Source organism: Antechinus flavipes, chromosome 6 (genome assembly GCF_016432865.1).
Source record: "Antechinus flavipes isolate AdamAnt ecotype Samford, QLD, Australia chromosome 6, AdamAnt_v2, whole genome shotgun sequence".
Taxonomy (NCBI): Eukaryota; Metazoa; Chordata; class Mammalia; order Dasyuromorphia; family Dasyuridae; genus Antechinus; species Antechinus flavipes.
The window spans coordinates 882501-903852 of NC_067403.1; the positions used below are offsets into that span (position 1 = coordinate 882501).

General features: G+C 43.1%; 1 protein-coding gene across 5 annotated transcripts in view; it reads left to right on the forward strand.

Moving 5' to 3' along the window:
• PPP2R2C (protein phosphatase 2 regulatory subunit Bgamma) overlaps positions 1 to 2163 on the forward strand; it is a 302284-nt gene extending 300121 nt beyond the window's left edge. For all 5 annotated transcript variants that reach the window (XM_051965769.1, XM_051965771.1, XM_051965772.1 and 2 more), the window contains one exon: positions 1 to 2163. This exon is cut by the window's left edge and continues 897 nt beyond it. The gene's annotated coding sequence lies outside the window, so the exon portion shown is untranslated.
• Positions 2164 to 21352: the final 19189 nt, after the last annotated feature.

Below are 21352 nucleotides of genomic sequence, written 5' to 3' on the forward strand. Positions count from 1 at the left end.
TCTCCAGGGCTCACTGTTTCAGGACTAACATCCATCCCTCTTTCCCTCCTGGCCACCCCCTTGTCAGAAAACAATTCCACGGTCACGTTCTTATTTCAGTTTCTGGAGGAAAACAAATGGTGGCTTATGGGGCTGCTAGCAGCCCCTGCAACTGGCCTTTTAGGAGACTTTTTTCACATCGGTAGGACATTTCCATGCCTCCTGGGAGAGACGGAAGCCAATTCTTTCTACCTGGGCTCCCGCCGATCCCAGAAAGTAGAAGGAGGCTTGCTGAGAGCCCCGGCTTCCATGGCAGGAAGAGAAGTGTGGCAGGGGGATGAGCCGTCCTAGATCTTGCCCCTGCTTTGGGTCATCTTGGGCGGGAAATTCCAGCTGCCCGAGCTCCCCGAGCTGCAGTGATCTCCAGGCGCTCTCGCCTCTAAATGTAATCCTAGGATTTAGGCTTGGAAAGGGCCTTACTCATCAGCTTGAAGAACGTGAGGTCCAAAGAAGGAAAATGTACTCAATGAGCCCCAGGCAGTGCAAGAGTCTCTGTGTCCTAAGTCACGTGTGCTCATTACCCCCGCACCGTGCTGCCTATTGCCCCAAGTTTGCTCCGCCATGTTTAAGGGTTGTGAGCTTTGCTCCCTGTGCATGTGCAGCCCATTACCCACCCGCTCGTGTCCTTGGAGGATCGAGCTGCCTCTCAAAATAAAAAAAATAAAAAATCCCATTTTAAATATATTTTAGGGAGAAGGAGAGGAACAGTTAACCCAACCAGGCAAGAGAACAAATTTGTTTTTCTCTAAGGGAATTTCACTGCACGTGTGGAGTTGAGAGCTCTAACTCTCCGGAGTCAGCAAATGCATTTGCACAGTCAGGTTGAGACGGATCACCGATTTCATGAGCTCATCTCTGTTTAAGGCAAAACTCATCGGTCCCTTGAGAAAGTCCCCATTCACCATTGCCCCCCTCAGCAAACAGAAAGTGAAATGATCCTACAGCATTTTGTATTTTGAGTTAGAAAGCTGAGAAACGTGGCCATGGCTCTCACAGGTTATCAACAGGATCCAACTTTTTTATAACGATGTCTTGACATGACCCAAGAAATATTGTCCAACTGAAGTTTTCTCGACCAATAACTATTTTTGTGTATTTAAAAGCACAAACGCATGTGCACCCACTTCCAGCCATATTATACAGACACTCTGAAATGTGTACGCTACTTTTTCTTTTTTCTTTTTTTAAGAATCAAAGGGAATGAGGAATGTTTGTTTATAAATCACTGTATACTCTAAATGACTTGGACAGTATTATATGTACATATTTATTCTAATTAAATTTAATAATTAGAGGGTTGGTTTGGGATCGCTTTTGATTTTGGTTTTGTTTTTCTTGTAAAAAGGTTTAAGAATGTGGTAAATTGTATAGAAATCTTGGTAGATCCAAACTAAAGCTTTGAGGGCCTCACACAATTATTTGAAGATTTTTCCATTTACCCATCACCCTTTTGGGCTGAAATGGCTAACAGCTCTTACTTACATTTACTAAAAATTCTGTCAAATCATATACTTAACTTTCAACATCTTCCAAGTACGAGACTATAGATAAGATATTATAAAGCAGGTTTTAACACAACAGTTATCATTTGGATTTCTTGTACCTTAATTCCGTTTTTAAAATTTGGGTACAAAAACCAAGCTCTTCTTTGAAGGAAAATGTGTCTCTGGAATTCTGGGAAATTCCTACTTTCCAGAAGAAAGCATGCTCTCATCATGAGTCAAGTACAGAAAGTATCATGGGAGGGAGAAGAACTAGAGAAAAAAAAAAAAAAGTAATCACCAGTATGTTGTTCATGAACTTTGCATTCTTACTGTGATTCAGTTTTCTGGTCTTCTTGAATGTACGGGAGGTAACCTTGTCATTGTGAGGGTTTTGGATTTATTTTCTGGTTGTTTTTTTTTTTTTTCCCATTTTTTGATTCTTTCTTTGGGGATTAAGCTTTCGGTGGTGTAGAGTAAGTGGTGGTCAAGGTGGTCCAGCTGATTGTTTTGAAAGCTGTAGTTCATGGCTGCTTTCTTTCTTTGTGTTTCACAGACTAGCTAACTGTTGTTGGATAAAAATATAAATATGTTAATACCAGCTTTTTCCAATAAAAGGATGATAAAAATGACAGACACAAAAGGCTCTGGAGCGTTCTTTCTGTCTGCAGACTTTAGGGGAAGAGCGAAGGATTCAGTTGAATTTCCTTCATCTGGCATGAGGGACCTGTTCCATGCTAGGCTGTGGTGGAGACTGGGGGATCAGAAACAACAACAGCAGGAGAGCCCGTCTCCAAAGACCGTATATTCTGCGGGGTCTATCTGACTTCCCTTGGCAAACCAAAGTAACGAATGCTACTGTCTGGGAAGCTTTCCCATTGTACAGAGGACATTGCCTAAGAGTTTGGGAAAGAAATCCCTGGCGTAGTGGAAGGACCCTCACCATGCTGGGAGGTCCGGGTCACCCTGTCGGGAAGGTAGGATCTGATCTCTCCAGCTGCTGCCAGTCATCTAACATGGGTTGCAAGTCTTTCTTGCTTTCTGAGAGTGCTGTGCCCAATCTAAAAGGTAAGAGGTAGCCCCAAATTCTGGGCCAGTTTGATAATGTTATTAGGAAGGGGAGCAAGAATATCTGGTTAAACCGGAGCAGTTCTGGGGAATCTGGTTACCTGGATGACTCTGCATATGTATCTGAGTTTGTGTGTGTGTGTGTGTGTGTGTGTGTGTGCGTGTGTGTGTGCACACTTTGTGCACAAGCATGGGTATATGAGTACCTGGAAACCGCTTCATGCAATAAGCTACATTACCAACCATAGAAGATTTGTACATGCAATGGACTGTGCAATATCATACACCAAAGGGCTTGGCCATGACCACACTGGGTCACAAAGTCACCAATGACGGGATCTTTTATATGCTATCTTTTGAGCCCTTATCTAGTCTGAAACCCAGGAGTTTCAAGGAGCCTTGAGCTCAGAGGGCAGGATTCGGCATTGGCCGAGATATTTCCTTATCTTAGCCTGCCAGGTCTGGGAGAGATGCAAAATTGGAACATGGTCTTTCCCTTCATGAAGTTCCCAATCAGGTACAGAGTGGAGTTACAAGAGGATTAGACCTGAGGTCAATATAATATATTATAGAAATTGTAATTTCTCAGAGACAGAAAAGCGGAATGCAAAGTCTGGGGGGGGGGACATTCTTGCAGAATTACAGAGGATCAAAGAATTGGGAAAGAGGTGACATTAGAGCTGGACTTTAAAGAATGGATAGGAATTTAATAGCCACTTATGAAGGAGAGGAGGAAAGGTGTACTAGAGAATTGAAGAGAGAGAAGAGGAAGACGAAGAGGAGGGAGAGGAGAGGAGACCTGTTCTGTCATAGGGAGAAGTCTCCATTAGAAGCTTTGCCCTAATTTGTTACACTCAGGGAACTTAAAGCACCTGTGAGTTAAGTTAGAAGATAACTGATGTCTCTAATGGTTGCCTTTGTGGAAGAAAATCATCCAGAATGGGAGGCAGCTGTGTGGATGGAGGCCGTCCTGGAAGTCTTCTAATAGTAATTCCTAACCCCGACTCTGAGCTTTCAGTAACCAAGCATTTGAAAGGTCATTTCGACCTTGTTGCTCTTAATTGGCTTCATGTTGTTCCACCTGTATGCACTTTACCTCCTGCTGTGCATGAATAATGAGGATAATAAAAACTGCTCCCATGCATGCAGGATTTCTGGTTACAATTTTCTAGCTTAGTAGGAAAAGCACTGGATTTGGAATCAAGGAACTTGGATTCAAATCCTTGCTCTGGTTTTTGCCAGCTGTGGTAACGTGACTAAGTCACTCCTCTCCAGACCTAGTAAAATGAGAAGGTCTCTAAGTCTTCATGTTCCAAATCCTGCTATATAGAGGGGTGGTTAAAAAGATTTGAGAGAGAGAGTTTCTGGGTCATTTAATCATTGATAATGCCAGCGTGTTTAGAAATACACATTTAGCCATCTCTTTAAGACCAAAGATGATTGCAGCCGGATCCAACATTACTCTTCAAAGAGTAAGTGTTCCTCGAGGTGGGAACCCACCCTGCTTGGCCCTCAGTGAACGAGAGCTTGAGAGTGACGTCATGTCACATTTGGACGAGAGACTTCAGACCATCCCCAGCCTTGGACCATTTAGACAAAAGGATCTGTCTCCACCCAAGCTTGAGGGAATGCAATTTCCCTTAGATCAGATTCCTGGTGGAGGAGAAATTCTCCTTCTACTTCAGAAAGTGAAGTCTTTAAAACAGAGAAGGGGAAATCCTGGATCTCCCCAAATCTTTGTTTTTAATAATTAATAATAATACTAGTCTCTCAATAGTAAACACTCAATAAATGCTTTGCCCCACGTATGGTCTAATGATGAGAGCAAGAGCCGATACGTGCACAGAGGTCCCGGGAAGCATAGTTCGATTTACACGTTGCTCTGCATCAGAACGAGGCCGTCCTGCCAGAGCCCAGATAGGGCTTCTATACAGATGGTGAGATTACACAGATTCTTCTCTTTGGGGCTGATTTTGTTCTGATTCCTTAAAGTCACAGGATCCTCGATACAAAAGCAGAAACCAGGGAAAACATTTTTATAGCAAGTTTCCTCCAGGAAGAGGCCTTTAACATGTTACTGTCAAAGACACATATGTCAGAAGGGAGCTGACCAGTCATATAGCAAGAGTGAAGGGATTAGCATAAGGGAAACGTAAAAAGGGAAACCAACAATAGTATAAAAATAACTGACTTAAGAGCTCTGCCCAGCGTGACTCCAGAGGGATGCTGGGCTCAGGATACAGAAAGAGGGAGGGGTCTGGGGACATGACCAATACAGGGATTTGCCTTGCTTGACTATATGTGTCTACGACAGGGAGTCTCTTACTTTCTTCTTCTCCTTCATCCAATGACAAAGTATTAAAGGAAGAGAATACCATGTTTCATTAATTGGAAAAAAACCCAGAATTTAAATTTTACAAACTCAAGGATTACAGATAACACAAACTCACTTACCCAAAACATATTCAACCACTTAGAGAGATTTTTCCTGCATGTTGGATAGAAATCCTCACCCAAGGGTTAGGGGGAAAGACAATGATCAATATGAATTTAAGATATCTGTGGGACCCCCGGTTGGAGCTGTCCAAAAGGAAGTCAGAAGAGAAGTTCAAGCCAGATAGCTAGGTTTGAGAATCATCTGCAGAGAGAGGATAATGTAATCATCGGGGAATGATGATTCCACCAAATAAAAGAGTAGAGAGAGATGCAGGTTAGAGATCTGGCAGATACTCACTGTTAGTGGCCGATATCTGGCGGAGATCCAGCAAAGGAGACTGAAAGCTGGGAACAGCTAGGAAGACTGGCAGAGAGCAGGTGGAAAGGCCATCTCATCAAAGCCTAGAGGAAAGTCATTATCATTAAGAAGGAGGATTAGAGAGGATTATGGGAAGAGGGCAGATAGATCTGAAAATTCTAAAGACTCCAGCTTCCTCCCCCCCTCCAAAAAAACCCAAACAAAACAGAACAAAGTTGGTTCTCAAGGTGAAGGTAGAGCAGTGAACGACAGAGAAACCTTGGAGCAGGGCAGGGTCTTCCTAGGACAGCTGAGAAGATGCCAAGAGACCTGGGACTTTTAATGGGGGGGAGGGTGTAAACACATCCAGGCTAGCTCCGCAGAAACAGCCTTGGCCCGAACTTCCACCTCTGAGACAGCCAGGGGAGTTGTGAGGAGCCCGGGTCCGAGTAGGACAGACTGAGGGAACCTCGGCTGATGAGGAACGCCAGTTCCAGCTGGCTTGTAGAGACCAGGAGAGCACTAGCGGGTTGGGGACGCTGTGGGCACTTACAGGAGAGAGGAGCTCTTGGTTTGGGGTTCTGGGTTAGAAAGGAGAGCTGGAGTGGATACAGGGGCGCCGTCCCCCCAAAGCCAGAGTTAGAGGTGCTTGCAATTCTGCAGTGAGCAGGCAGGGGAGAAAGAACCAGTTTGTACTCTTCCCTGTTCCATTCTACAGTGTGCACTCAGGAGGTAGGGAAGGAGGGAGCAATCCAAGGTTGGGATTTGGCAGGGCATGATCATCAAGGAGATAACAAGAGGCTAGAGGAAAGTGTAGATCTGGTTTGGTTCACTGAACAGTCAAGATGAGGAAGGGAGAAGAGTGTAAACTGTATAAGGGGGACAGTCTAAGAAAGGGTTGAGGAGTTGAGGGATGGGAGTTCTCAATAAAAATGAACAAGACTGGGAATTGTAAGGCAGAAGGAAAGATGGGATGCTAGACATCTCAGAGTTCATGACTGTGGCTGTGACCCGCTCTTGGGTGATGGCAAGATCAAAAGTGTGACCATCTCTGAGGATAGCTGAGATGAAAGAGGAGGAGGACATGGGGCAGGTACATGACTGTACACATGTGTGTTAGAAGTTCACAAGTTTGAACCCAGATTTGAAAGTCAGTCCTTTGGGTCCACCAGAAAAAATAATGTCACAGAGAAAGAAACCCCTCTCCCTCTCCCTCTCCCTCCCTCCTTCTCTCTCTCTCTCTCTCTCTCTCTCTCTCTCTCTTCTCTCTCTCTGTTTTTCTGTCTCTCTCTGTATCTCTCTGTCTCTGTCTCTCTCTGTCTGTCTCTGATTCTCTGTCTCTGGTTCTCTCACTTGCTCTCTCACTCTGTTTCTCTCTGTCTTTCTGTTTCTCTCTCTCTCTGTCTCTCTCTGTCTCTCTCTATGTCTGTCTCTCTCTCTCTCTCTCTCTCTCTCTCTCTCTCTCTCTCTCTCTCTCTTTCTCTCTGTCTTTGGTGTGGCAGTTGGGGTTAAGTGACTTGCCTAGGGTCACCCAGCTAGGAAGTGTTAAGTGTCTGAGGCCAGACTTGAACTCAGGTGCTCCTGACTTCAGGGCTGGTGTTCTATCCACTGTGCCACCTAGCTGCCCCAAGAGTCTATCTCAAATGCCACTTTCTCCATATCCTATACCATCGTCTACTAAATTAAGCTCCATAAGACCAAGGACTATCTGTCTCTCATCTATACATTGTACAAATTCAATTGTTGTACACAGCAGGTATTTAATGTTGGTTGAATTGATTCTCAGAGTTTGACTTCCTTATCAGAAGTATAAGAATATCTCCAGTTTGCTCATAGATTTGCCTCCAAAGTTAACGGAGACTTTATTTTATTTTTTGTCTTCAAAAGTTAACTCCACCTGTCATGTTATCCTAGATGAAGTGAAAACAGAGGCTATATTTTATTTTATTTTTTTCTCTTGGTAGTTTCATTTTCTGGAAAATGAAGGGATCACTATGTTCTGTGCAATACGTTCTCTGCAGTTTCTGATGCTTTAAATTGCACATTAATTACATGATTGAGAACAGACCAGTTTGGCTAGAGTGACCTAGAGAAAAAAAATTGCTTGCTTAATGAGAGAACCCAAGTAGTTGGAAAGGAGCATAGAATTCCCAATCCCTCTATTTTTGTCCGCCTGCATTTTTGATTTCTTTCACAGGCTAATTGTACACTATTTCAGGGTCAGATTCTTTTTTTGCAGCAAAATAACTGTATGGACATGTGTACATATATTGCATTTGACTTTAACATATTTAACATGTATGGGACTACCTGCCACCTGGGGGAGGAGGTGGGGAGAAGGAAGGGAAAAGTTGGAACAAAAGTTCTTGCAATTGTCAATGCTGAAAAATTACCCATGCATATATCTTGTAAATAAAAAGCTATTAAAAAAAAAAAAAGGAAGAAGAAGAAAATTCTGTAGTTTCACAAAACTTAAAAAAATTTATTAGGGTCTTCTTATAACAAAAGCATAAAGATCCTCCTAGCTCCAACATTCTCAGTTCTCTGCCCTCTGCTTTGTGATGGGATGTTCTCTGATTCTGTTCTAAGCTGTACCTCCTGCTGAATCCCTTTGTAATCTATGTTTTAGTCAGAAGGCAAATGTGCTTATAGTGTCAAAATAATATTTATCTGTGAGTATGATGGATCTGTATAGATAATGCACATGAAATCTCATTAAGGAGCTTAACTTCAGACACTTCTAGAAACTGTTGATGACTTTTAACCCCATCTGCCAGGTCTGTGGGCAGGGACATTTTCAAAAATAATTAAACTTGACATTCTCCTCATTCAAAAGAACTGAGTCACAAGTGCTAGGATGTCTTGAAAAAAAACAAAAACAAAAAACAAAACAAAGGTCATCTGGACAAAGGAGACGTGTGGGGCTCGTTTTAGAGGTTCTGATAAAAGGAAGTCAGAGGCACCGGGGTGGTTACAAAGCCTCCTTTTCAGCTAGAGCTGGCATGTTCTGTGGCCTCAGACTTGGAACAGTACTAATAATCCCTGCAATTTTCTTCCACATGAACCCTGTGGAATGTATAATGCAAACATTATTCTCCCCATTTTTCAGATGAGAGAACTAGGGAAGAGTGATTAAGTAGAAGACAAGTACATTTTTCCGAGAGCCTGATGAACATTTATTGTCCTCCCAAGAGCCTTTGTCTGCTCTAGAGGCTTGGTTCTGAGGAACTCCTTGTTGGCTTAGTTTATTTAATTTAATTAAATTATTACTAATTTTTTAAAATAAATTTTACTAATTATTAAAGACTAGGACTATTGATTTATTACATATTAATTAATATTGATATAGCTATTATTTTATAGGATTATTGATGTTAGTTATTTCTTAGTACTCAATATTTTTATAATAAATATTTATTATTTATGTGTTAGGCTCCAAACAGGGAAATGGAAATACAAAGATGAAAAAAGACATGATCTTTATTCCCAGGAAGATTATAGTTGGGGGGGGCAGATATAGATATGATATGATATGGACCAAAATAAGTATCAAAAAGAATAGATTTTATATCAATAATAGCTCGTTTATAGATTTAACTTTAATGTTTCTATATCCTGTTATGTACATTATATCTGATCCATACAGTCCTGTGAGATAGGTTCTATTATTATCCCCATTTACAGATGAGTAAACTGAGGCTAAATCATGGTCTTCCTAAAGCACCAAAGAAGTATTGACAAGGAAAAGAGTAATTTCAGAAATATCAATGTGTAATTATAGATGATTACAAGCACGTGAAGGATCAAGACAAGCAAGCAAAAGGAACCGTGGAAGCAAACGTAGAATTCAAAGGAGACTCGAGATGCTGACAAGTAGTCATAGGCATTTTGTGTATTGAAATTCACTTATTCAAATGTAAATAGTTGTCAAGCAAGTTCAGTGTTATTGATGGTTAATCTTATTTCTATTGCATCATTTTAAAATATGTCCAAGAATTTACCCAGATTCAACTGGGCCGCTGTATCATAGAATTTTCATGGACGTGTGTGTGTGTGTGTGTGTGTGTGTGTGTGTGTGTGTGTGTGTGTGTTGGGGAAGCGGAAAAGCAGCGTGATTGTGGTTGAGTGGAAGGGTGCTGGGACTAGGGTCAGAGCATCAGGTTTCAAATTCTGTCAGCTGTTTACTATTTGTCTTTAGGCAAGACTGTTTAATCTCTCAATTTTCTTGCCTGTAAAACCATGTAGTCCAACCCACTCATCTTGGAGATTCTAAAATTTAGAGCTGGAGGGGACCTGAAGGTCATCTGATCCAATTCTCTCATTTTACAAATGAGGCAACAGAGACCTAAAGAGAGAAAATTAATTGGCCAAGGTCAAGGGGGCAGAGATGAGAAGGCATTCTCCTTGTTTCACTTACTAAATGTATCCTAGCTTCATCTGTCCTCGTTCCTACCTTCATGTACCTTCTAATAGTTCCCCATACTTTTCCATTATCCAGTTCCAGCCTAGCTTTTCCCCAAAGCCTCAAAGGCTCTTTTTGCAACCACATCCCATGGCAGCCCAGTTTTGGGACCAATCTATCTCCAAATAGAGGCTTGTTTTGTTTGTTTTGTTGAAATCGGTCACAAAGGAAGCCTTGCGTTTTCTAAGAGGGAGGTGTTTGGCATTCCACCTGCACAATCCTTTTAATCACTGACTTTGAGTCACTGCCCTCCCACCCCCCAGGGGAGAAGCAGGATGCTTCTTACAAAAGTGATAGCTCTTTCCCATCACTTATTCCCCACAAGTCACAGAGAAACAAGCAGCTAGTAGAGAGAAGGAAACTGAAGGTGCTCGAGGGAGAAGGTGATGATTAAAGATGGAGAAGTAAACAGGAAGAGGTGAAAAGGAGACCTTAGCTGCAGGGGCCTGCAGGGATCAGAAGAGGCTTTCATGTTCTAACTGTCCCCATTTTCAAATTCAACCCAGACAATGCCCCTCCCAACCCCCAGGAGCCGGTTTACTCAGGGCAAAGATGGATCCATGTCCTTTATTACCAAGGAAGAAGGTGATCCAGATAGTTGAAGTGACTCATGTAAAATTATGCTGGAATTTGAACTCGGGTCTTCTGATTCTGGATCCCCATACTTTCCACATGGCCCAGAGAGATAAAAAACAAGCCAACAAAACTAATGGCCTTTGTGGAAGTAATCTGCCTTCCTGGGATTACTCCATCAAGAAGAAATACTGGGATGTCTTTCATGAGCAGAAAACAAATTGGGAGATGAACCAATTCTGTTTCAAGAAACCTTCAAAGAAGATTTGTTTTTAAATGGAAAGACGCTGGTTCCTTTGGCCCAATATTTGATTTAAAAGTAAATGGCGCAGTGAGCAAAAGGAAAACAAGACGGAATTCCTGGGATGTGGTGGGAATACCAGCTTACTTCCTCAATTACTTCTCTCCTGGAAGAGAAGAGGAGAAAAGACACGGAATCTTAGCTCTCCTTGCAGCTTCTCTAGGTTTGGAAGTTGTACTTCCTTGCAGGTTAGCCCATCTCTGGAAGATTTCCAGGACTGTCTCCTAGCAACCACAGAAGCTCTTGGAACCCGGGGAGAGAATGCCGGGCTTCAGTGACTTGTGTCGAGCAGCGACAGCCCTTCCCTGGGAAAGGAAGCGTCTTCGCTAAGCACTTTTCTTAGTCTCAATGTCATCTGAATGACAAGGTTGGGCCCAAGCTGCCAAGAAATGTGGGGAAGAGAAGCGGGATCTGGCCGCAAAGCCAGAAGGGCCGGGCGGGAGTTCAGCTCTGCCCTTGCCAGCCCCAGCGTTTCAGGGGAGTCACTCCACTTCCCTCAGGCCCTGTTTGCTCATCTGTAAGATGACAGGGTAGAATGAGATGAACTCTAACTGCCTTCTGGGCTCCCAGAATCAGGCTGGGAGCACCGAACTTCCAAGAGCTGGGATTTAAGTCTGCTTCTGACACAAACTGTGGGACTGTAGGGAAGTAGGCTCTCTGGGCTTCAGGTTCATTGTCTGTAAAATGGGCACCCATCTCTCAGAGTTGCTGTAAAGATCACGATATAGGCAAAGAGTGCAAACTATATGTAGGATTGGCCAGCTAATGTTGTTCTGCTGTGGGGATTTTATCTTTATTATTATTTTTTTAATAATAATTGCTTTTTATTTTCCAAACACACGCATAGATCGATTTCAACATTTACCCTTGCAAAACCTTGTGTTCCAAAATTTTCTTCCTCTCTTCCCCTTACCCAAGAGAGCAAACAATTCAATACAGGTTAAACACGTGCAGTTCTTCTAAACATATTTCCACATTTATCATACATCCTACACCCCCCCCCCCAAAAAAAAAAAAGATCAAAAAGGAAAAAAAAAGTGAAAAAGAAAAAATGCAAGCAAACAACAACAAAAAAGGTGAAAATATTATGTTCAATTCCCCACAGTTCTCTCTGTGGGTGCAGATGGCTCTCTTCATCACAACTGTATTGGAATTAGCCTGAATCATCCTGTTGTTGAAGAGCCACATTCATCAGAGTGGATCATCACAATCTCGTTGCTGTGTACAATGATTTCCCATGGTTCTAACTGATTATCGTAATATCTTGCTATTGTTGTGTATAATGATCTCCTGGTTCTGCTCATTTCACTCAGCATCAGGTCATGTCTCTCCAGGCCTTTGTGAAATCTTCCTGTTGGACATTTCTTACAGAACTATAATATTCCATAACATTCATATACTATAATTTATTCAGCCATTGTCCATCTGACGGGCATCCTTTCAGTTTCCAGTTTCTTGCCACTACAAAAAGGGCTGCCACAAGCATTTTTGCATATGTGGGTCCTTTTCACTCCTTTTAAGATCTCTTTAGGATACAGGACCAATAGAGACATTGCTGGATCAAAGGGTAGTTTCATAGCCATTTGAGCATAATCCCAAATTGCTCTCCAGAATGGTTGGATCAGATCAAAACTCCACCCACAATGCACCAGTGCCCCAATTTTCCCACATCCCCTCCACCATTTATCATTATCCTTTCCTGTCACTTTAGCCAAAATGAGAGGGGAGAAGTGGTATCTCAGAGTTGTCTTAATTTGCATTTCTCTAATAAATAATGATTTAGAACATTTTTATATCACTAGAATTAATTACTTCACATGAAAATTTTCTGTGCATATCCTTTGATTTATTGATTGGAGAATGACTTTTATTCTTATAAATTTGAGTAAATTCTCTATATATTTTAGAAATGAGCCTTTATCAGAAACTTTGAATGTAAACCTTTTCTCCACTTTTCTGCTTCCCTTTTAATCTTGGCTCCATTGGTACTATTTGTACAAAAACTTTTTAATATAATGTAAACTTACCCATTATGCATTTCAGAATGTTCCATAGGGTTTTTTGGCCATAAATTCCTTACTTCTCCTCAGATCTGAGAAGTAGACTATCCTTTGTTCTTCTAATTTGCTGATAGTATCACCCTTTATGTCTAAATCATGCCCCATTTGACCATATCTTGGTATAGGATTTTAGGTGTTAATCAGTGCCTAGTTTCTGCCATGCTGTTTTTTTTTTTTTTTCCATTTTCCAAGCAATTTTTATCAAATAGTGCGTTCTTATCCCAGAGCCTTTGGGTTTATCAAGCACTAGATTATATAGTCTTTGACTGTTGTGTCTTATGAACTTAAACTATTCCACTGGTGCACTACTCTCTTTTTTAGCCAGTAGTACCAAATGGTTTTGATGACTACTGCTTTATAATATTGTTTTAGGTCTGGTGCAGCTAGGGCACCTTTATTTGCAATTTTATCATTAATTCTCTTGAGATTTTTGACCTTTTGTTCTTATAGATGAATTTTACTATTGTTTTTCTAACTCTATAAAGAATTTCTTGGCAGTTTGATTGGTACAGCACTGAATAATTAGGTTAATTTAGGTAAAATTGTCATTTTTATTATATCAGATCAGCCTACCCATGAGTACTTGATATTCTTCCAATTGTTTAGATCTAATTCTGTGTGAAAAGTGTTTTGTCATTGTGTTCATATAGTTCCTGGCTTTGTCTTGGCAGGTAAGCTCCCAAACATTACCAAGAGTTATTTTAAATGGAATTTCTCTTTCTGTATCTTGCTGCTGGACTTTGTTGGTAACATTTAGAAATGCTGATGATTTATGTGGATTTATTTTGTATGCTGCAACTTTGTTAAAGTTGTTAATTGTTTCTGGTAGTTTTTTAGTTAATTCTCTAGGATTCTTTAAGTTTACCCACATATTAACTACAAAGAATGATAATTTTGTTTATTATTTATTCTAATTCCTTCAATTTTTTTCTTCCCTTATTGCTAAAGCTAATATTCCTAATATGATACTGAATAGAAATGGTGATAGTGAGCAACCTGATCTTATTGCAAATGCTTTTAATTTATCCCTATTACATATGGTTGCAGATAGTTTTAGATAGATGCTACTTATCATTTTAAGGAAAGCTCCATTTATCCCCATGCTCTTATGCTCTCTAGTGTTTTTAATAGGGATGGGTACTGTATTTTGTCAAATGATTTTTCTAAATCTACATGTGATTTCTCTTAGTTTTGATACTGACAGTCAATTATGCCAACAGTTGTCTTGATACGGAATCAGCCCTACATTCCTGGTCTAAATCCTACTTGGTCATAGTATTATCCTGGTGATAAGTTGTAATCTTTTTGTTAATATTTTATTTAAGGTTTTTGCATCAGTATTCATTAGGGAAACTGGTGTATAATTTTCTTTCTCTGTTTTGGCCTTATGTGATTTAGGTATCAGCACCATATCTGTGTCACAAAAGGAATTTGGTAGGACACCTTCCCCCATTTTTTCAAATAGTTACTATAGTATTGGAATTAATTGTTTTTTAAATGTTTTGGTAAAACTCACTTGTAAATCCATATGACCTGGAGATTTTTTCTTAGGGAGTTCATTAATAGTTTGTTCAATTTATTTTTCTTAAATAGAATTATTTAAATTATCCTTTCCTCTTCTGTTAACCTGGAGAGTCTATATCTTTGAAAATATTCATCATTTTACTTAGATTATCAGATTTATTGGCATACAATTGGGCAAAGTAGTTCTTAATTATTACTTTAATTTCCTCTTCATTGGTAATAAGTTCACCCTGTTCTTTTTTTGATAATGGTAATTTGGTTTTTTCCTTTTTTTTTTCTAATCAAGTTAACTAAAGGTTTATCTATTTTGTTTTGTTTTGCTTTTTTATAAAACCAACTCTTAGTTTTATTAGTTCAATAGTTTTTTTTTTTAACTTTCAGTTTAATTAATCTTCCTTTATATTTTCAGAATTTCAAATTTGGCATTTGGGGTTTTTTAATTTGTCCTTTTTCTAGGCTTTTTTAGTTGCAAGCCCAATTCATTGATCTTTTCTTTCTCTATTTTATTCAAGTAAGCATCTAAAGATATAAAACTTTCCCTAAAAACTGCTTTGGCTATATCCCATAAATTCTGGTACCTTGTCTCATTTTTGTCATTTTCTTGGATGAAATTATCAATTGTTCCTTATAGTTTGTTGCTTCACCCACTCATTTCTTAGGATTAGATTAGTTTCCAATTAATTTTTGGTTTGTTTTTCCCTGACCTTTTATTATATGTAAGTTCATTGTATCATGATCTGACAAGGATACATTTATTATTTCTGGCTTTCTTCATTTATCTGATTGTGAGGTTTTTATACTCTAATACATGGTCAATTTTTGTGTAGGTTCCATGTACTACAGAGAAAAAAGTAGTATCTTTCTTTCTGTCCCCATTCAATTTTCTCCAAAGATCTATTATACCTAATTTGTCTAAAATTCTATTTATCTCCTTAATAGCTTTCTTTTTTTATTTTGTGGTTTCACTTATTTAGCTATGATACAGGGAAGATAAGATCCCCCCACTAGTATAGTTTTGCTGTCTAATTCTTCTTGCAGTTCTCTTAATTTCTCCTCTAGGAATTTGGATGCAATACCACTTGGTACATATATGTTTAGTATTTATATTGCTTCCTTATCTATGATACCTTTCAGCAAGATATAGTTTCCTGTCTTATCTCTTTGAATTAGATCTGTTTTTCTTTTACTTGTTTTGATATCAAAATCACTAATCCTTGCTTTTTTTTTTTTTTAATTTCACCTGAAGCATAATAGATTCTGATCCAGCCTTTTCCTTTTACTCTCTATGTATCTCTCAGCTTCAAATGTGTTTCTTAAACATTTTATCTATGGCCTTTTGTAGGATTCTGGCTTTTAATGCAGTCTGCTAGCTACTTATGTTTGATAGGAGAGTTCATTCCATTCCCATTCACAATTAAAATGACTAACGTTGTATTTCCTGTCATCCAATTTTACCCCAAGTTTTGCTTTCTCTCTCTTTTCCCCCTTTCCCTCCTCAACAATGTTTTGCTTCTATCACCTCTCTTTTTTCAGCCCCTCTCCCTTTCTTATCCCTTTCCCCTTTTACTTCTGCCTTCCCTTCAATTAGCCTCTCTCTCTCCTTTCTCCTTTCCCCTCCTAAATCCCTATGGGGTGAGATAAGTTTCTATACCAAACTTAATATGTATGATATTCCCTCTTTGAGCCAAATGTCATGAGATTAAGGTTCAAACAATAGTCATCCCTCTCCCTTCTTTCCTTCAACTGTAGTAGGTTTTTTTTTTTACTTCTTCATATGATGTAATTTACCCCATTTTACCTCCCTTTTCCTCTTCTTCCAGTACAATCCCTTTTCCACCCTAGTTTCTTTTTCATATCATTACAATAAAGTTAAATTATATCTACACCCTCTAACTGTAGCTAATTAGCTATATATATATGTGTGTGTATATATATGTATATATATATATATGAAACATAATGTAATAAAAATTAAAAACCATGAGGTAAAGTTTTGATTCCAGAGTCAGTGAAAGGACAACAGGGACTAAAAGAGTCTAATAGGGAAGTGACATGCTCACACCTGTACTTCAGGAAACTGGGTGTGCCAGATATATAAAGGACAGATGAGAAAGGGATAAGACTTGAGAAAGAGAAATCTATTAGGAGGCTACTGAAATAGTCCGAATGAGAAGTATTAAAGATCTGAACTCTCCAAGAATGGCCTCTGGGTTGAGCCTTGTTCCTTTACAGTCCCCAGGGGCTGGCAAGCTAGACAATATCTTAGGGTACAAACAACAGAGTAGGGACCAGTGAAATGACCCTGTCTGAATGACACTTCTTAGGAAGGTACATATGGGTCACCTTCCTCTGGAAGTTCCAGGTCCAAATCTGCTCTTACACACTGGCAGCTTGACCATAGGCAAGGATTTACTTAATCTCTCAATCCTCTAGGCAGTTCTCATAGACTATAAAGTCGAATTGAGAAAGTGACAAAGATCTTCATAGACCTTTCCTCATTGGGGGTGCCCTAGCCCAAAGAAAACACAAATCTTGCGAGAAGTACATTGCTGTTAGTTCCATTGAGGCTGGGGTCACAGCTCAGTCTGTACTTCCCACTGCTCATAAAATGGGGCCCCTTGAACAAAGCATGTACTCTTTATAAAAAAAAAAATGAGTTGAGCACAGTCTATTCCCAAATGTCATCTGCTTCTCCCATTCTGTGTCCCAAAGCTTCTTTCAGCTCGGACTTTCTATGTTCTAAGGCTGATTCTTGGTCAGTCACTGTTCCGAGGTCCATCTCAGAAGAAAATAAATGACGTGAGGTCCCTCACAGTTCGGATATCCGATATTTTAAGGTCTCTTTTAGGGTTCTGTGTTGTAGGGTCATTTTCAGCTCAGACATTCTATGTTCTAGGGTTCCTTGCTCAGATATTCTGTGTTCTGAGGTCTCTTTTAGCTCATCCATTTTCTATTTTGGAATCCTTTCCAGGTCAGAGATTTTGTGTTCTGAGGTCGCTATGCTAAGTTCTAAGGTTCTTTCCAGCTCAGACAGTTTGTGTTTTAGGGTCCTTTCCAGCTCAGTTTGTGTTTTAGGGTCCTTTCCAGCTCAGACAGTTTGTGTTTTAGGGTCCTTTCTACCTCAGACAGTTTGTGTTTTAGGGTCCTTTCCACCTCAGACATTGTTCTCTCAGAGGAGACATTCGCTTTTTCAGGGCTTTTCCCACAGTAGCAGCCTATCTCCTTGGCTCGAAGGGCCTTCCAGTTCTAGCACTCCAACCCCGGGTACTTTTCTGGCAGCCACCAATGTCTTCCTCCTCCCCCACAAATTCAGGGCCTTTGTTCAGAACTGAGCAGATAAACGGTCAGGGACCCAGTTGGGAGCGACAGAGTCATTGTTGCCGGAGCAGACTCCGTTTTCCGACACACTGCACGGACAGGATTAGGCAGATTGTTGGGGCCCAAGGGAGAGGTTCCCAGAGCTCTCCATTTCCGGTGACCTCCCTGCTGTCCAAGGCCGGGAAAGCCTGAACCGGCCTCTGCAGCCTAACGCTGAGAGTATGTCCGGGAGGAAGGGAGCGCGGGCTTGGAGTGCCACCCGATGGAGCCCGGGGTCATTGTTGTGCTCTGAGAAAAGCGTGAGGAGAGGCTTTGGATGCCCGAAGGCGCGAGCCCTCCGTCTCCTGGGGTGACTAAAAGGCACTGTGGGTCTTTGAGGCTGAGAAAGTGGGGGGAGAGGGGCAGGGAAGGACCTCGGTCCGCGGCCTTGCTGGCTTGTGTCCCCTGCTATCTCTGCAGCGCTGAGTGCTGTGGCCATTCTCTCTCTGTCTCTCTGGGTGCCCGTCTCTGACTGCCCTTCTGTCTCTGTCTCAGTCCATTTTGTCTGTCTCCATCTCTGTCTCTCTGACGGTTTACATGGTTAAACATATAGAACCGATCTGAAATTGTTGATTATCTTGGGGAGGAGAAAATTGGAAACCCCAATTTTTAAAAAGAACATTAAACTCTGTAAGTGGGAGGATATAGAATGATATTTCCCCCAGCCCATGGCCGAGAATCTGCCGGTTTGCCTTGACAGGGGGTTTCCGGCAGGTGGGATGCGCAAAAGCCCTGGCCCTCCCTCCTTTCGGCCACTGTAAGCCCGGAGCTGCTGCAGAAACGTGGCGCATTACTAGGCTGACCCTAATCTGAGCACTTTTCCAATTTCTGGATTTCTTCGGAAGCTCTCAGGGGTCCCCAGGTGTCAGGGCAGGTTGCGCGCAGCCAGGTGGTGCAGCGGAGAGTGCTGGGCGTGGCGTCGGGAACCTCGGACGTGGAAGGACACCCCGCCTTCCAATGTAAGCACAGGGCGGTTAGTGTAAGCTGGAAAACGCTACGGATCTGGGCCGGGAAGGGGACGTGTGGCTCTCAGAGAATCGGGCCATGGTGGGGGGCCTTCGGTTGTTTTGGTCACATCTGACTCTTCGTGACATCAACATACAGATGGGGAAACTGAGGCAAACGGCGCTAAGGGAGTTGCCAGGAAGCTAGGAAGTCTGACGCTGGATCTGAAGGCTGGGCCTCCGCCCGCTGCACCACCTAGTGGCCCTCTCTCTATTTCTCTCTCTCTCTCTCTTTCTCTCTCTCTCTCTCTCTCTCTCTCTCTCTCTCTCTCTCTCTCTCTCTCTCTCTCTCTCTCTCTCTCTCTATATATATATATATATATCTATGCCTCCCTATATATCTATATATGTATCTCTACCTCTCTGTCTGTCTCTCTCTCTCTATAGATATATATCTACCTCTCTCTCTATATATATAACCCTCTCCCCCCTCCCTACTTCCTTCTCTCTCCCTCTCTATATATCTATAGCTATCTCTTTATATGTATCTACCTCTCTCTATATATATATAGCTATATATATATATATAGGAAGTAAGAGGGGACAGGGGCCCGGAAGTGGAAAGAGAGTCACGCTCAGGGCACGCTCAGGGCACGCACAGCACACTCAGGGAACCCACAGCACACTCAGGGCACACACGGCACACTCAGGGCACGCACAGGGAACCCACAGCACGCTCGGGGCACGCACGGCACACTCAGGGCACGCACGGCACGCTCAGGGCACGCACAGCACGCTCAGGGAACCCACAGCACACTCAGGGCACACACGGCACACTCAGGGCACGCACAGCACGCTCAGGGCACGCACAGCATGCTCAGGGAACCCACAGCATGCTCAGGGCACGCACGGCACGCTCAGGGAACCCACAGCACACTCAGGGCACGCACGGCACACTCAGGGCACGCACGGCACGCTCAGGGCACGCACAGCACGCTCAGGGAACCCACAGCACACTCAGGGCACACACGGCACACTCAGGGCACGCACAGCACGCTCAGGGCACGCACAGCATGCTCAGGGAACCCACAGCACACTCAGGGCACACACAGCACACTCAGGGCACACACAGCACGCTCAGGGAACCCACAGCACACTCAGGGCACACACAGCACACTCAGGGAACCCACAGCATGCTCAGGGCACGCACGGCACGCTCAGGGAACCCACAGCACACTCAGGGCACACACAGCACACTCAGGGAACCCACAGCACGCTCAGGGCACGCACAGCACACTCAGGGAACCCACAGCACGCTCAGGGCACGCACGGCACACTCAGGGCACGCACAGCACGCTCAGGGAACCCACAGCATGCTCAGGGCACGCACGGCACGCTCAGGGAACCCACAGCACACTCAGGGCACGCACAGCACGCTCAGGGAACCCACAGCATGCTCAGGGCACGCACGGCACACTCAGGGAACCCACAGCACACTCAGGGCACGCACGGCACACTCAGGGCACGCACGGCACACTCAGGGCACGCATGGCACACTCAGGGCACGCACAGGGAACCCACAGCACGCTCGGGGCACGCTCAGGGCACACTCAGCATGCTCAGGGCACTCTCAGAGCACCCACGGCACACCCATGGCACACTTCCACAACTTTTCGGGCTGCTGCATTCAGGGCACACTTGGGGCACGCTTCCCTTTGCTCCCAGAATGTGCAGGAGAACACTGTCCCCTTCCTCGCACCCCCGTGGGCTTCTCTCTTGGTCTGTCCAGCATCACGTGTCAGCTGTTTGGGCCCCTCTCACTCTCCTCATCTTTTTGCTTCCTCCATGCACCATAGGGTCTGGTCTGTTCTACCCACAGTTCCTCACCCACCCTGTCCAGCTCCCCCCTCGGTTCTCTAATTGCAGGGGGACAAGGGCCACCTCCCTTTGTGCTGCCATCGCTAACCTTTCCTGGTTTTCCAGCCCAGGAGGCACCTTCTGCAGGAGCTACTTCAGGCCCCCCTCGCCTGTAAGAATACTTCCTATATACACTGGGGGCTTTGCTTGCTCTGGGGGGTGCGAGCTCTGGGGGCCTTCTCTGCTTTTCTTTCCACTTCCGGGCCCCTGTTCCCTCTTACTTCCTATATACTCTGGGGGCTTTGCTTGCTCTGGGGGCCATTTCCGCCTCTCTTTCTTTTTCCAGGCCCCTGTCCCCTCTTACTTCCTATAAACTCTGGGGGCTTCGCTTCCTCTGGGGGGTGTGAGCTCTGGGGGCCATTTCTGCCTCTCTTTCTACTTCTGGGCCCCTGTCCCCTCTTACTTCCTATAAACTCTGGGGGCTTCGCTTCCTCTGGGGGGTGTGAGCTCTGGGGGCCATTTCTGCCTCTCTTTCTACTTCTGGGCCCCTGTCCCCTCTTACTTCCTATAAACTCTGGGGGCTTCGCTTCCTCTGGGGGGTGTGAGCTCTGGGGGCCATTTCTGCCTCTCTTTCTACTTCTGGGCTCCTGCCCTCTCTTACTTTCTATAAACTCTGGGGACTTTGCTTCCTCTGGGGGGTGCGAGCTCTGGGGGCCATTTCCACCTCTCTTTCTATTTCCAGGCCCCTGTCCCTCTTATTTCCTATATACTCTTACTTCCAATACACTCTGGGACTTTGCTTCCTCTGGGGGGTGGGAGCTCTGGGAGCCATTTCTGCCTTTCCTTCTACTTCCGGGCCCCTGTCCCCTCTTACTTCCTCTATACTCTGGGGGCTTTTCTTCCTCTGGGGGGTGGGAGCTCTGGGGGCCATTTCCACCTATCTTTCCACTTC